This window comes from Ambystoma mexicanum (assembly GCF_040938575.1).
Source record: "Ambystoma mexicanum isolate Mex_15411 chromosome 12 unlocalized genomic scaffold, UKY_AmexF1_1 Mex_chr12_unloc.2, whole genome shotgun sequence".
Lineage (NCBI taxonomy): Eukaryota > Metazoa > Chordata > Amphibia > Caudata > Ambystomatidae > Ambystoma > Ambystoma mexicanum.
Window position 1 is genome coordinate 7,720,691 of NW_027182323.1, and position 13,032 is coordinate 7,733,722.

General features: G+C 46.3%; 3 non-coding genes across 3 annotated transcripts; all 3 read right to left on the reverse strand.

The window, feature by feature from the left end:
- Positions 1-3,846: 3,846 nt before the first annotated feature.
- On the reverse strand, positions 3,847-3,919 carry TRNAM-CAU (transfer RNA methionine (anticodon CAU)). Its single transcript has one exon. It is a non-coding gene; the product is annotated as a tRNA-Met (tRNA).
- Positions 3,920-11,044: 7,125 nt separating this feature from the next.
- Positions 11,045-11,117, reverse strand: TRNAM-CAU (transfer RNA methionine (anticodon CAU)). The gene has a single exon. It is a non-coding gene; the product is annotated as a tRNA-Met (tRNA).
- A 1,641-nt stretch (positions 11,118-12,758) lies between these two features.
- TRNAM-CAU (transfer RNA methionine (anticodon CAU)) lies at positions 12,759-12,831 on the reverse strand. Its single transcript has one exon. It is a non-coding gene; the product is annotated as a tRNA-Met (tRNA).
- Positions 12,832-13,032: the final 201 nt, after the last annotated feature.

Consider the following 13,032-nt stretch of genomic DNA (forward strand, 5'->3'; position numbering starts at 1 on the left):
AAGGTTCATTTTTAACAAATACATATATTTTTAGATTTACTGGTAGCACTAGGAATACTAGTAACAAGAGAATAAAAGTACAAAGCAAGCAAAACTGCAAAATAAACGGTGTGCTCTTAGCGGCATGCCTACAGTGACTTCTAAATGAAGCAATGCTTCAACGGGTCTATGGCATGGATGGCTGCTCTGCTTTCTTTCTCCTTTTGACCTTCAGCACATCTATCCTTTTCAAGAAGTAGCCGGGTCCTTTCTATTCATTTTAAAGAGGTTTCAGACGGCAGCAGCTTCAGGGCAATCACTAGTTAATTTAAGTTGCTTAACAGCAGGGGTCTTTGCATGGAGTGGATGGGCCTCGAGTACTGGGCTTGCAGACGGTCTACAAGCCCAGTCCAGTCCTCCAGAGTAAAAAAAGCTATAAAGGGTAGATGACCTGGCCGGGCACTGGCCCCTTTATTTTATGTTTTTATCTTTACTTACTATTTGTGATCACGTCGGCCCACGTGCATGCACAAATAATGTCTTCTGCTGTCCACCTCGGCTGGGTTGCAGAGCTGGGTTGAGCTAGGCGGAGCCTTCTGTTGGCCTGCTGTAGCTCCGGATAGAGGCCTTGTCGCTGTTGTTACACTTGCAAGTTGCATGTGCTTTGCTTTGCAATAGCCAGAGGGCCAGAGGCCTGCAGGCTGCTACTCCATGTCAAAAATTCCTTCCTTGTTTACCAAATGTGCGGGGGGCTGTCGTGGTGAGTGACCGACCGCACCCAGACCCAGCAGCACAATACACCATGCACATGCGGTCCGCTCACGTGATTGACTGCCAAGCCAGCCCAAGCCACATTGCAGCAGCAGGCCCCTGGCAGTTGCCTGGTCGCTGCCCCGACGCTCACAGCGAGGAGGACTATACACTAGGCAGGTCACCCCGCGCACCACCCTAACCCAAAACAAACATGCACACAACACAGGACAGGAACCGCCCATATCAGAAGGCGAGCTCTCAGCTCTCTCCCTCCCAACCCCCAGGACAATTTGTTACAATTTGGTGTTTAACCTGGCACCACACCGGCAGATGGCTGGGGACACACACTGCCCATCACGGCCTCAGCTATTGTGTGCATTCATCAAAGCAAAGTTAACACTTACTAAGTGTTAACCTTCTTTGATGGATGCCTTCTGCATTCCATCAGCTGTGCGGCGGCGAGTAACTCAGAGCAATATGTAACATTACCTTGCCTAAAGTAACTTAAGTTACTCAATCGCAAAAATAATGTTATATTCCAAACTGGCCCCAGGGTGGCTTGTAAAACTGGCCCCAGGCCATCCCGAGTCCGAATTGCATTCTGCCGGTGGCAGAACGTCCGATAGGGCAGTCCGCCCCTGACAGCAGTGAAGGAAATGAGATGCAAACTACAGTGCCCTGAATCCCCTGAGGTATAAATACAGGGTTTGAGCAACTCTCAACTTTTGTTTGGGGGGAGGTTGCATTTTGGTGGCTGATGGACAGTTTTGAAAAGTGTGTTACAAGTGGAGCCATGCATGGTCACCCAACGCCTAGTGCCCCTCCAAGTGCCTGCAAGCCCACTATCAATTGTGCCTATGTTTTGTGCACTCTTACCTCGGTAACCCACAGCATACAAACGTGTCTCTCTGCACCCGACTGACATGAGGAAAATATGTGAAGCTTAATGTCAGTGCTGATAAGTTTTCTGTGCTGCGAATCAAACAGGGCAACTTCTCGAGACCAGGCGAGATGACTAAAGTTCCCAGCCTATCAAGCAAACATGCATCGGAGTCTCACCAGAACTGGATGTGTGGCCTGCAGGTTATACAGAGAGGTCTGAAGTCAGTCCATTAACCCATTGGGCACTCTTATCTGGTTTCAAACTGGGGACTTGCACATTTCAAATTCAGAGGAGCGCTTCTGGAAAATTAGGTGTTCTGGAATGCAGGTCGGAATCTGTCAGTGACTGGCCATGCAAATAACTTTCAGGTGTGTCATTTATTCTTTGGAGATGACCCCCACACACCGCTCCCTGCCACTCCTGACCCCAGGGGAGTATACAGCATTGCAAGAGTGGGGGAGCGAGCCACAAAAAAGTCCTGCAACATGTCCCCCAAACACAGCTTGGAAAATCCAGACTAAACTGACATGCAATCGTTTCCGCCGCGCCATTTGATAAACAACGGCGTGTGCGCTGCAGCTAGAACTTTACTTTCTTAAGTCCCTGAGCGCATTCACTAGTCCGATTTCAGAAATTAGTCAAATCATTTCTTTCTGGAGTCGTACACTCTGACCCCGGAAAGAAATGACCTGACTTCTTTCAGAAGTTCAGACTAGTAAATGCGCGCAGGACTGGAGCTGAAGTCAGAGCATGCAACACTGTCTGGTGTCCATGTCCCTCACCGCTCCAGGCTGCATCTGATGCAGCAGCCCAAAACGAGGTGGGACATGGGCACCTATTTGCCGTGTGCTGTTGGTCGAATGGCAAAACCCTCGTTGTTAGGGTGGACAACTTCACAAAATGGTTTCACAGGACACTGTCCTTGCCCTTCCGAACTCCCAAGCATCCACAATCCCATTTGGCGTGTTATGTGCCCCACCGAGACCTATCAAACCTTGGGGATTGTCCCAGGGTCTCTGGGTTTTCATGCTCTTCTCCGAGTACCTGGGGAAGAGCAAGAAATCTCTGGGTTTGTATGGGCCGGCAATAAAATGCAGTGCCTCTCTTCTCTCATATCTCGTCGGTGATCTCAGGATGGCTGTGTGACAAGCAAGGTAAACAACCCCGCTCAGGCAGAAAAGAGCGACCACCGTGGTATTTGAACACTTAACATCTCTTTGTAATCGTCAGTGAATAGTAATGAGGGGACATTAGTTATTTTGTAGCTCAAAGCCCAAAATTAAGTTGCAGAGAGTTATCCAAGTCTTTGCCTGTTTTCAAGGCAAAAACATTTGAACTGTTTCTCATTTTCAGGCCCCTGCCGGCAGTGAATTCACTGTATCACTGGCACCGTTAACAGCGGTGCCAGTGATTCAGTGGTTCTCAATGGGCACTTACCGTGACTGCGCCAGCTGCAATATCCCGGTAATATCGGGATATCGGGCGGTGGAAGCAGTAAGCTGTGTTTGCTGTTGGCGGCTTACCGGCAAACTCGTAAGGAACACCATAGTCTTTCCGATAAAAGACATGCCGCTACTCTGGGCTGGCAAGTACCCGCCCATTTAAAGCACATTAGTACATAATGCCCCGAGAGTAGATGATGCTAGACTTTGGTTTTTGTGTTGTGTTTCAATGTACAGCTCAGATGAAGCAACTGCAGTTGTCTTGTTCTCGGACCCAAAATGGGATGCTTTCTTGAATCTATAGGTTGCCTTGATAACTAACCGGTAGGCTTTCAAAGGCACTGGACCATTCTTATTGACAGGAGTGGATATCAAGAAAATGGCAGACCTGTGTGATTTTGGGAATTCATTTTTTGAAATCTCCTGTCAACCTTCAACGTAATCCGTGATGAGATTCCCCCGGATCCATATATATTGGTTTGAGTGCGACACCATACGTTGCCTGGATCACATGCTTTTTTACACACGAGCACAAACTATCTTTCTCCTGCACTTTGAATGACATGAGCTGGTAATCCCGCGTTCCTTTGAGATTAATCGAAAACCAGGCCACTGTTACTGCAATTAATGTGATTTATTAATGGATGACTTGATTTACGAATGGATGAATTGGAGTGAGAATGTGCAGTGATTTCATGGATCTGCACAACAGCCGAAGGAGAATAATATTTAAAAGTAAAGGTTGAAAAGGCCCGAAGCAGTTAATTCTAATGAATAGTCAAAAGTAAATGCCCTCTGTGAGGCTCGAACTCACGACCTTCAGATTATGAGACTGACGCGCTGCCTACTGCGCTAAGAAGGCACTGTCGTTCTGTACCTCAACACGGCTTATACCAGAAACCCAGGCCAATTGCATTTATGTATATTGGCTTCCATGCTGTCACTGCTATCATTACATTCAAACTCTCCTTAAGACTACCAATAATAGTTTTCAGATTCGATTTTGTTCTGCATATGCTAATGATTCTGCATCTAAAACTTGCCACAATACTACAGAATCGGATAAAAAAAAACAATGTTGAAAAGTAGAACACCTGCTGAGCTCATTTCACCCATAAACATTTTTACTGAAGGTGATTTCCCTTGCAGAAAAAGTCGTCTACAACCAGAGAGGGTGAGGGGAGTTAGTCATGCTGATCGAATTTCACCGCTAGACGGCGCAGAAAGTTGTCAACAGTGAAGGAAATGTGATGTATACTAGAATGGCCTGCATCCCTTGCGGTATAGATCCAGGGATGGAGCCAGCCTCCATTTTCTGGTGGGATGCTGGAGGGAAGGTTTGCCTGCTGATCAGCTTCCTGCATGACCACGAGAGTGCGTAAAAGCTGTCATATAGCAGTCAGGCTCGGACTGGGACAAGAAAGACGGCCGGGCACCTAAAAGAAAAGTGGCCAGTCCTTCGCCTCAAAAAGAGGGGCCCTCAAACCAGCATCCGTGAATCACGTCAATTCACAACATTGCATGCACCGGTAAGATAACCAAATGGGCGACTACACCTGCTGCAGAAATCTGTGGAGGCATGTTATGGTATCAGGTGTGACCTGCCTTACAGAGGCAGCTCACATCCTGTAAGCTGGTCTTGAGTACCTGGCACACACTGCCAACAACTCCCACACTTTGTTGGGGCCACCTGTTACCGCTGGCGATACCACAACTCTCTGAACTTGCAGGGCATAGCTCCTGCAAGAACACGTTATGCTCGAGGCCACGCACCGGTATGATAATCCAGTGGGTGAACACACCTGCCGCAGGAATCTGTTGAATTAGGTTGTGTGTCGCACAGGCATCACCCGGCATTACAGAAGAATCACAGATACACCCCACGTTGTGAATGCGAGTACCTGGGCTGGCCCACGCTGCCTCAATCTACCACTCTCCATTGGTGCCACCGCGGACCCCAAGCCAATCCGACAACTCACCCCTGCAAGAACAGGCTATGCATGAAAAGGAGTGGATTAATGCATGTGCTGTACAATTCTGGGGACTGTGATGTGTGCAGTGGTGGAAGTGGAAATACGAAACTAGTGGTACTCTGGCTGCATCCAAAAAGGAGGGAGTGGGATGGCCAAACAGCTGTTGGAGGGGGGTGGGTGGAATGGACTAGGAGGATCACAAACTTTGGCTGAACGCTAAGCGCCACTCTTCAAATTTGATCACATACCTTCCAAGCTTGACTGGGTACAAATAGTTTGGATTTCAAGGCCTTCAGTAATAATGTCTTATAGAGTTTACTTACAAAAAACAGAAATGGCATAATCGAGCCACATGACAACATGTAAATCCGTATAGCAACATGTTAAGCCAAAAGAATATTTTGTGGCTTTAATTTTCACATCCTGAATAGTAAGCTATACGTCCCAGAAGGTGAGATAATGGCAACCTGAAAAATCTATATAAACACACTGTACTTTCAGTGATTTAACACATGCAACAAAATAAGTTGTGCAATAAACACTGATATGGAGATTCATTGTCACAAAATTCCAGCTGGCCCAACTTCCTCCTGCCCATCCATCCATCCATGGATCCATTACTATATACACCAACCTATGCCGTCCATCCATCCATTCATCTATCCATTGGTCAAGGCACTCTGTAGCGCATAAAGGAATTCAGGTGGGAATTCATGAACCTTGAAGAGGGTTTTTCTTTTAAACAGGTGCTTTTTGGTTGGTGAAGCTCTGTTGCTGGCACACAGATAGCTGCATCATAAGAGCAGCAGAGTAAATATGTAAACTTTGTGTCTCAATGATGCTTCTGTGCTTTGCTCTGTTAAGCGAGTCCACTTAAAAAAGGCACATAATTAGGATAATACATTAATGCACTTTCTGGCTCCATATTTACAGTCTCGTTCACAAGACTGAGCAAAATCTGCAGTGAACTGCATGTGCCTGCAGTTTCTGGGGCATTTCCACGTAAAGCGCACTCACATGCTGAGCGGCAATAGACAGGGACTCTATGCCTGCAAAGTTCCCATTGCCATCAACTCTCAGATCCTCCAGCACACGGCTGGCCCTTACAGCAGTAGTGGTGGAAGAAGGGTGCATCAAACTGGCTGTGCTAGGTCAAAACTGTGTGGAGTGTGCTCGGCGTTGAATGAACGAGCCACGTTTCAAGAGACCTAAAACTGAACAGATCTAATCTTTTGCCCTGCATTTCCAAGCACTAATTCAACTTATTTTTTCATCAGAAGCATACACATTGAACCACCATTCTCCAATCTGTCTACCTGCCCCAGGCTAACCACAAGGTACTCTCCCTAGAGAACCGGACCTGATGCATCAGCAGATTAATAATTGCTGGAATGCCTCATCTGCTCGTTGTCCATGAAAGCGATGTTGAAAAAATTTGATTAGTGACATAAAGCAACTACTTTTGGTGCATATTTCAAGATATCAGTCATCAGGTGGAGCGTGCTGTGTTGCTGACCTGCACCAACCATAAAGAAGATCACTGCAGGTAAAAGGGAAGTTTAGAAATAAAAAAAATATTTGTATGCATATGCAGTGTGTATGTGCGTCGCAAATTGATACCAGCACAGGGTGGGTTAGTCTCTCCAAAACATCTCTGCAGTCATGGACCTCGTCTCGGCCGATTTAAATGAACATAAAACACGCAGAATGTGTGGAGGCATGTAGTCCGTTTACACGCACTTGCATGTACTGCACGATCCTACAGAGAGAGAGTTACAGAAATGGGCAGGGCCAGCCGCACAATGGAACTTAATTGTTTGAAAAAGAAACTAAACTCGGAGCATGATTTCCTGAACTATACAGAATGGAACAGACAGTTGTGTTAGATCAAACAAATCATTGAACTCTGCCATGCGTACACTTTAGCGTATTCACTGTTAGAAATGTAAAAGATAAGGGAATGGGATCTTAGGGCACATATTTCTTTAAGATATATAGATTGTTACTGGGACATTTCACTCTGTCAAAAAGGATGTTTTCATGATGTCATGTTCCATTGAAGTATGTGTACATTGGGCAGTTTACCCGCTGGGTATGTCATTTCAGTTATACACACTCTGCTATCTGGTGCTGGGAATTATTTTCTTGTTCATTCAGTTAACTTAATAAAGGTTCATTTTTAACAAATACATATATTTTTAGATTTACTGGTAGCACTAGGAATACTAGTAACAAGAGAATAAAAGTACAAAGCAAGCAAAACTGCAAAATAAACGGTGTGCTCTTAGCGGCATGCCTACAGTGACTTCTAAATGAAGCAATGCTTCAACGGGTCTATGGCATGGATGGCTGCTCTGCTTTCTTTCTCCTTTTGACCTTCAGCACATCTATCCTTTTCAAGAAGTAGCCGGGTCCTTTCTATTCATTTTAAAGAGGTTTCAGACGGCAGCAGCTTCAGGGCAATCACTAGTTAATTTAAGTTGCTTAACAGCAGGGGTCTTTGCATGGAGTGGATGGGCCTCGAGTACTGGGCTTGCAGACGGTCTACAAGCCCAGTCCAGTCCTCCAGAGTAAAAAAAGCTATAAAGGGTAGATGACCTGGCCGGGCACTGGCCCCTTTATTTTATGTTTTTATCTTTACTTACTATTTGTGATCACGTCGGCCCACGTGCATGCACAAATAATGTCTTCTGCTGTCCACCTCGGCTGGGTTGCAGAGCTGGGTTGAGCTAGGCAGAGCCTTCTGTTGGCCTGCTGTAGCTCCGGATAGAGGCCTTGTCGCTGTTGTTACACTTGCAAGTTGCATGTGCTTTGCTTTGCAATAGCCAGAGGGCCAGAGGCCTGCAGGCTGCTACTCCATGTCAAAAATTCCTTCCTTGTTTACCAAATGTGCGGGGGGCTGTCGTGGTGAGTGACCGACCGCACCCAGACCCAGCAGCACAATACACCATGCACATGCGGTCCGCTCACGTGATTGACTGCCAAGCCAGCCCAAGCCACATTGCAGCAGCAGGCCCCTGGCAGTTGCCTGGTCGCTGCCCCGACGCTCACAGCGAGGAGGACTATACACTAGGCAGGTCACCCCGCGCACCACCCTAACCCAAAACAAACATGCACACAACACAGGACAGGAACCGCCCATATCAGAAGGCGAGCTCTCAGCTCTCTCCCTCCCAACCCCCAGGACAATTTGTTACAATTTGGTGTTTAACCTGGCACCACACCGGCAGATGGCTGGGGACACACACTGCCCATCACGGCCTCAGCTATTGTGTGCATTCATCAAAGCAAAGTTAACACTTACTAAGTGTTAACCTTCTTTGATGGATGCCTTCTGCATTCCATCAGCTGTGCGGCGGCGAGTAACTCAGAGCAATATGTAACATTACCTTGCCTAAAGTAACTTAAGTTACTCAATCGCAAAAATAATGTTATATTCCAAACTGGCCCCAGGGTGGCTTGTAAAACTGGCCCCAGGCCATCCCGAGTCCGAATTGCATTCTGCCGGTGGCAGAACGTCCGATAGGGCAGTCCGCCCCTGACAGCAGTGAAGGAAATGAGATGCAAACTACAGTGCCCTGAATCCCCTGAGGTATAAATACAGGGTTTGAGCAACTCTCAACTTTTGTTTGGGGGGAGGTTGCATTTTGGTGGCTGATGGACAGTTTTGAAAAGTGTGTTACAAGTGGAGCCATGCATGGTCACCCAACGCCTAGTGCCCCTCCAAGTGCCTGCAAGCCCACTATCAATTGTGCCTATGTTTTGTGCACTCTTACCTCGGTAACCCACAGCATACAAACGTGTCTCTCTGCACCCGACTGACATGAGGAAAATATGTGAAGCTTAATGTCAGTGCTGATAAGTTTTCTGTGCTGCGAATCAAACAGGGCAACTTCTCGAGACCAGGCGAGATGACTAAAGTTCCCAGCCTATCAAGCAAACATGCATCGGAGTCTCACCAGAACTGGATGTGTGGCCTGCAGGTTATACAGAGAGGTCTGAAGTCAGTCCATTAACCCATTGGGCACTCTTATCTGGTTTCAAACTGGGGACTTGCACATTTCAAATTCAGAGGAGCGCTTCTGGAAAATTAGGTGTTCTGGAATGCAGGTCGGAATCTGTCAGTGACTGGCCATGCAAATAACTTTCAGGTGTGTCATTTATTCTTTGGAGATGACCCCCACACACCGCTCCCTGCCACTCCTGACCCCAGGGGAGTATACAGCATTGCAAGAGTGGGGGAGCGAGCCACAAAAAAGTCCTGCAACATGTCCCCCAAACACAGCTTGGAAAATCCAGACTAAACTGACATGCAATCGTTTCCGCCGCGCCATTTGATAAACAACGGCGTGTGCGCTGCAGCTAGAACTTTACTTTCTTAAGTCCCTGAGCGCATTCACTAGTCCGATTTCAGAAATTAGTCAAATCATTTCTTTCTGGAGTCGTACACTCTGACCCCGGAAAGAAATGACCTGACTTCTTTCAGAAGTTCAGACTAGTAAATGCGCGCAGGACTGGAGCTGAAGTCAGAGCATGCAACACTGTCTGGTGTCCATGTCCCTCACCGCTCCAGGCTGCATCTGATGCAGCAGCCCAAAACGAGGTGGGACATGGGCACCTATTTGCCGTGTGCTGTTGGTCGAATGGCAAAACCCTCGTTGTTAGGGTGGACAACTTCACAAAATGGTTTCACAGGACACTGTCCTTGCCCTTCCGAACTCCCAAGCATCCACAATCCCATTTGGCGTGTTATGTGCCCCACCGAGACCTATCAAACCTTGGGGATTGTCCCAGGGTCTCTGGGTTTTCATGCTCTTCTCCGAGTACCTGGGGAAGAGCAAGAAATCTCTGGGTTTGTATGGGCCGGCAATAAAATGCAGTGCCTCTCTTCTCTCATATCTCGTCGGTGATCTCAGGATGGCTGTGTGACAAGCAAGGTAAACAACCCCGCTCAGGCAGAAAAGAGCGACCACCGTGGTATTTGAACACTTAACATCTCTTTGTAATCGTCAGTGAATAGTAATGAGGGGACATTAGTTATTTTGTAGCTCAAAGCCCAAAATTAAGTTGCAGAGAGTTATCCAAGTCTTTGCCTGTTTTCAAGGCAAAAACATTTGAACTGTTTCTCATTTTCAGGCCCCTGCCGGCAGTGAATTCACTGTATCACTGGCACCGTTAACAGCGGTGCCAGTGATTCAGTGGTTCTCAATGGGCACTTACCGTGACTGCGCCAGCTGCAATATCCCGGTAATATCGGGATATCGGGCGGTGGAAGCAGTAAGCTGTGTTTGCTGTTGGCGGCTTACCGGCAAACTCGTAAGGAACACCATAGTCTTTCCGATAAAAGACATGCCGCTACTCTGGGCTGGCAAGTACCCGCCCATTTAAAGCACATTAGTACATAATGCCCCGAGAGTAGATGATGCTAGACTTTGGTTTTTGTGTTGTGTTTCAATGTACAGCTCAGATGAAGCAACTGCAGTTGTCTTGTTCTCGGACCCAAAATGGGATGCTTTCTTGAATCTATAGGTTGCCTTGATAACTAACCGGTAGGCTTTCAAAGGCACTGGACCATTCTTATTGACAGGAGTGGATATCAAGAAAATGGCAGACCTGTGTGATTTTGGGAATTCATTTTTTGAAATCTCCTGTCAACCTTCAACGTAATCCGTGATGAGATTCCCCCGGATCCATATATATTGGTTTGAGTGCGGCACCATACGTTGCCTGGATCACATGCTTTTTTACACACGAGCACAAACTATCTTTCTCCTGCACTTTGAATGACATGAGCTGGTAATCCCGCGTTCCTTTGAGATTAATCGAAAACCAGGCCACTGTTACTGCAATTAATGTGATTTATTAATGGATGACTTGATTTACGAATGGATGAATTGGAGTGAGAATGTGCAGTGATTTCATGGATCTGCACAACAGCCGAAGGAGAATAATATTTAAAAGTAAAGGTTGAAAAGGCCCGAAGCAGTTAATTCTAATGAATAGTCAAAAGTAAATGCCCTCTGTGAGGCTCGAACTCACGACCTTCAGATTATGAGACTGACGCGCTGCCTACTGCGCTAAGAAGGCACTGTCGTTGTGTACCTCAACACGGCTTATACCAGAAACCCAGGCCAATTGCATTTATGTATATTGGCTTCCATGCTGTCACTGCTATCATTACATTCAAACTCTCCTTAAGACTACCAATAATAGTTTTCAGATTCGATTTTGTTCTGCATATGCTAATGATTCTGCATCTAAAACTTGCCACAATACTACAGAATCGGATAAAAAACAACAATGTTGAAAAGTAGAACACCTGCTGAGCTCATTTCACCCATAAACATTTTTACTGAAGGTGATTTCCCTTGCAGAAAAAGTCGTCTACAACCAGAGAGGGTGAGGGGAGTTAGTCATGCTGATCGAATTTCACCGCTAGACGGCGCAGAAAGTTGTCAACAGTGAAGGAAATGTGATGTATACTAGAATGGCCTGCATCCCTTGCGGTATAGATCCAGGGTTGGAGCCAGCCTCCGAGTACCTGGGGAAGAGCAAGAAATCTCTGGGTTTGTATGGGCCGGCAATAAAATGCAGTGCCTCTCTTCTCTCATATCTCGTCGGTGATCTCAGGATGGCTGTGTGACAAGCAAGGTAAACAACCCCGCTCAGGCAGAAAAGAGCGACCACCGTGGTATTTGAACACTTAACATCTCTTTGTAATCGTCAGTGAATAGTAATGAGGGGACATTAGTTATTTTGTAGCTCAAAGCCCAAAATTAAGTTGCAGAGAGTTATCCAAGTCTTTGCCTGTTTTCAAGGCAAAAACATTTGAACTGTTTCTCATTTTCAGGCCCCTGCCGGCAGTGAATTCACTGTATCACTGGCACCGTTAACAGCGGTGCCAGTGATTCAGTGGTTCTCAATGGGCACTTACCGTGACTGCGCCAGCTGCAATATCCCGGTAATATCGGGATATCGGGCGGTGGAAGCAGTAAGCTGTGTTTGCTGTTGGCGGCTTACCGGCAAACTCGTAAGGAACACCATAGTCTTTCCGATAAAAGACATGCCGCTACTCTGGGCTGGCAAGTACCCGCCCATTTAAAGCACATTAGTACATAATGCCTCGAGAGTAGATGATGCTAGACTTTGGTTTTTGTGTTGTGTTTCAATGTACAGCTCAGATGAAGCAACTGCAGTTGTCTTGTTCTCGGACCCAAAATGGGATGCTTTCTTGAATCTATAGGTTGCCTTGATAACTAACCGGTAGGCTTTCAAAGGCACTGGACCATTCTTATTGACAGGAGTGGATATCAAGAAAATGGCAGACCTGTGTGATTTTGGGAATTCATTTTTTGAAATCTCCTGTCAACCTTCAACGTAATCCGTGATGAGATTCCCCCGGATCCATATATATTGGTTTGAGTGCGGCACCATACGTTGCCTGGATCACATGCTTTTTTACACACGAGCACAAACTATCTTTCTCCTGCACTTTGAATGACATGAGCTGGTAATCCCGCGTTCCTTTGAGATTAATCGAAAACCAGGCCACTGTTACTGCAATTAATGTGATTTATTAATGGATGACTTGATTTACGAATGGATGAATTGGAGTGAGAATGTGCAGTGATTTCATGGATCTGCACAACAGCCGAAGGAGAATAATATTTAAAAGTAAAGGTTGAAAAGGCCCGAAGCAGTTAATTCTAATGAATAGTCAAAAGTAAATGCCCTCTGTGAGGCTCGAACTCACGACCTTCAGATTATGAGACTAACGCGCTGCCTACTGCGCTAAGAAGGCACTGTCGTTGTGTACCTCAACACGGCTTATACCAGAAACCCAGGCCAATTGCATTTATGTATATTGGCTTCCATGCTGTCACTGCTATCATTACATTCAAACTCTCCTTAAGACTACCAATAATAGTTTTCAGATTCGATTTTGTTCTGCATATGCTAATGATTCTGCATCTAAAACTTGCCACAATACTACAGAATCGGA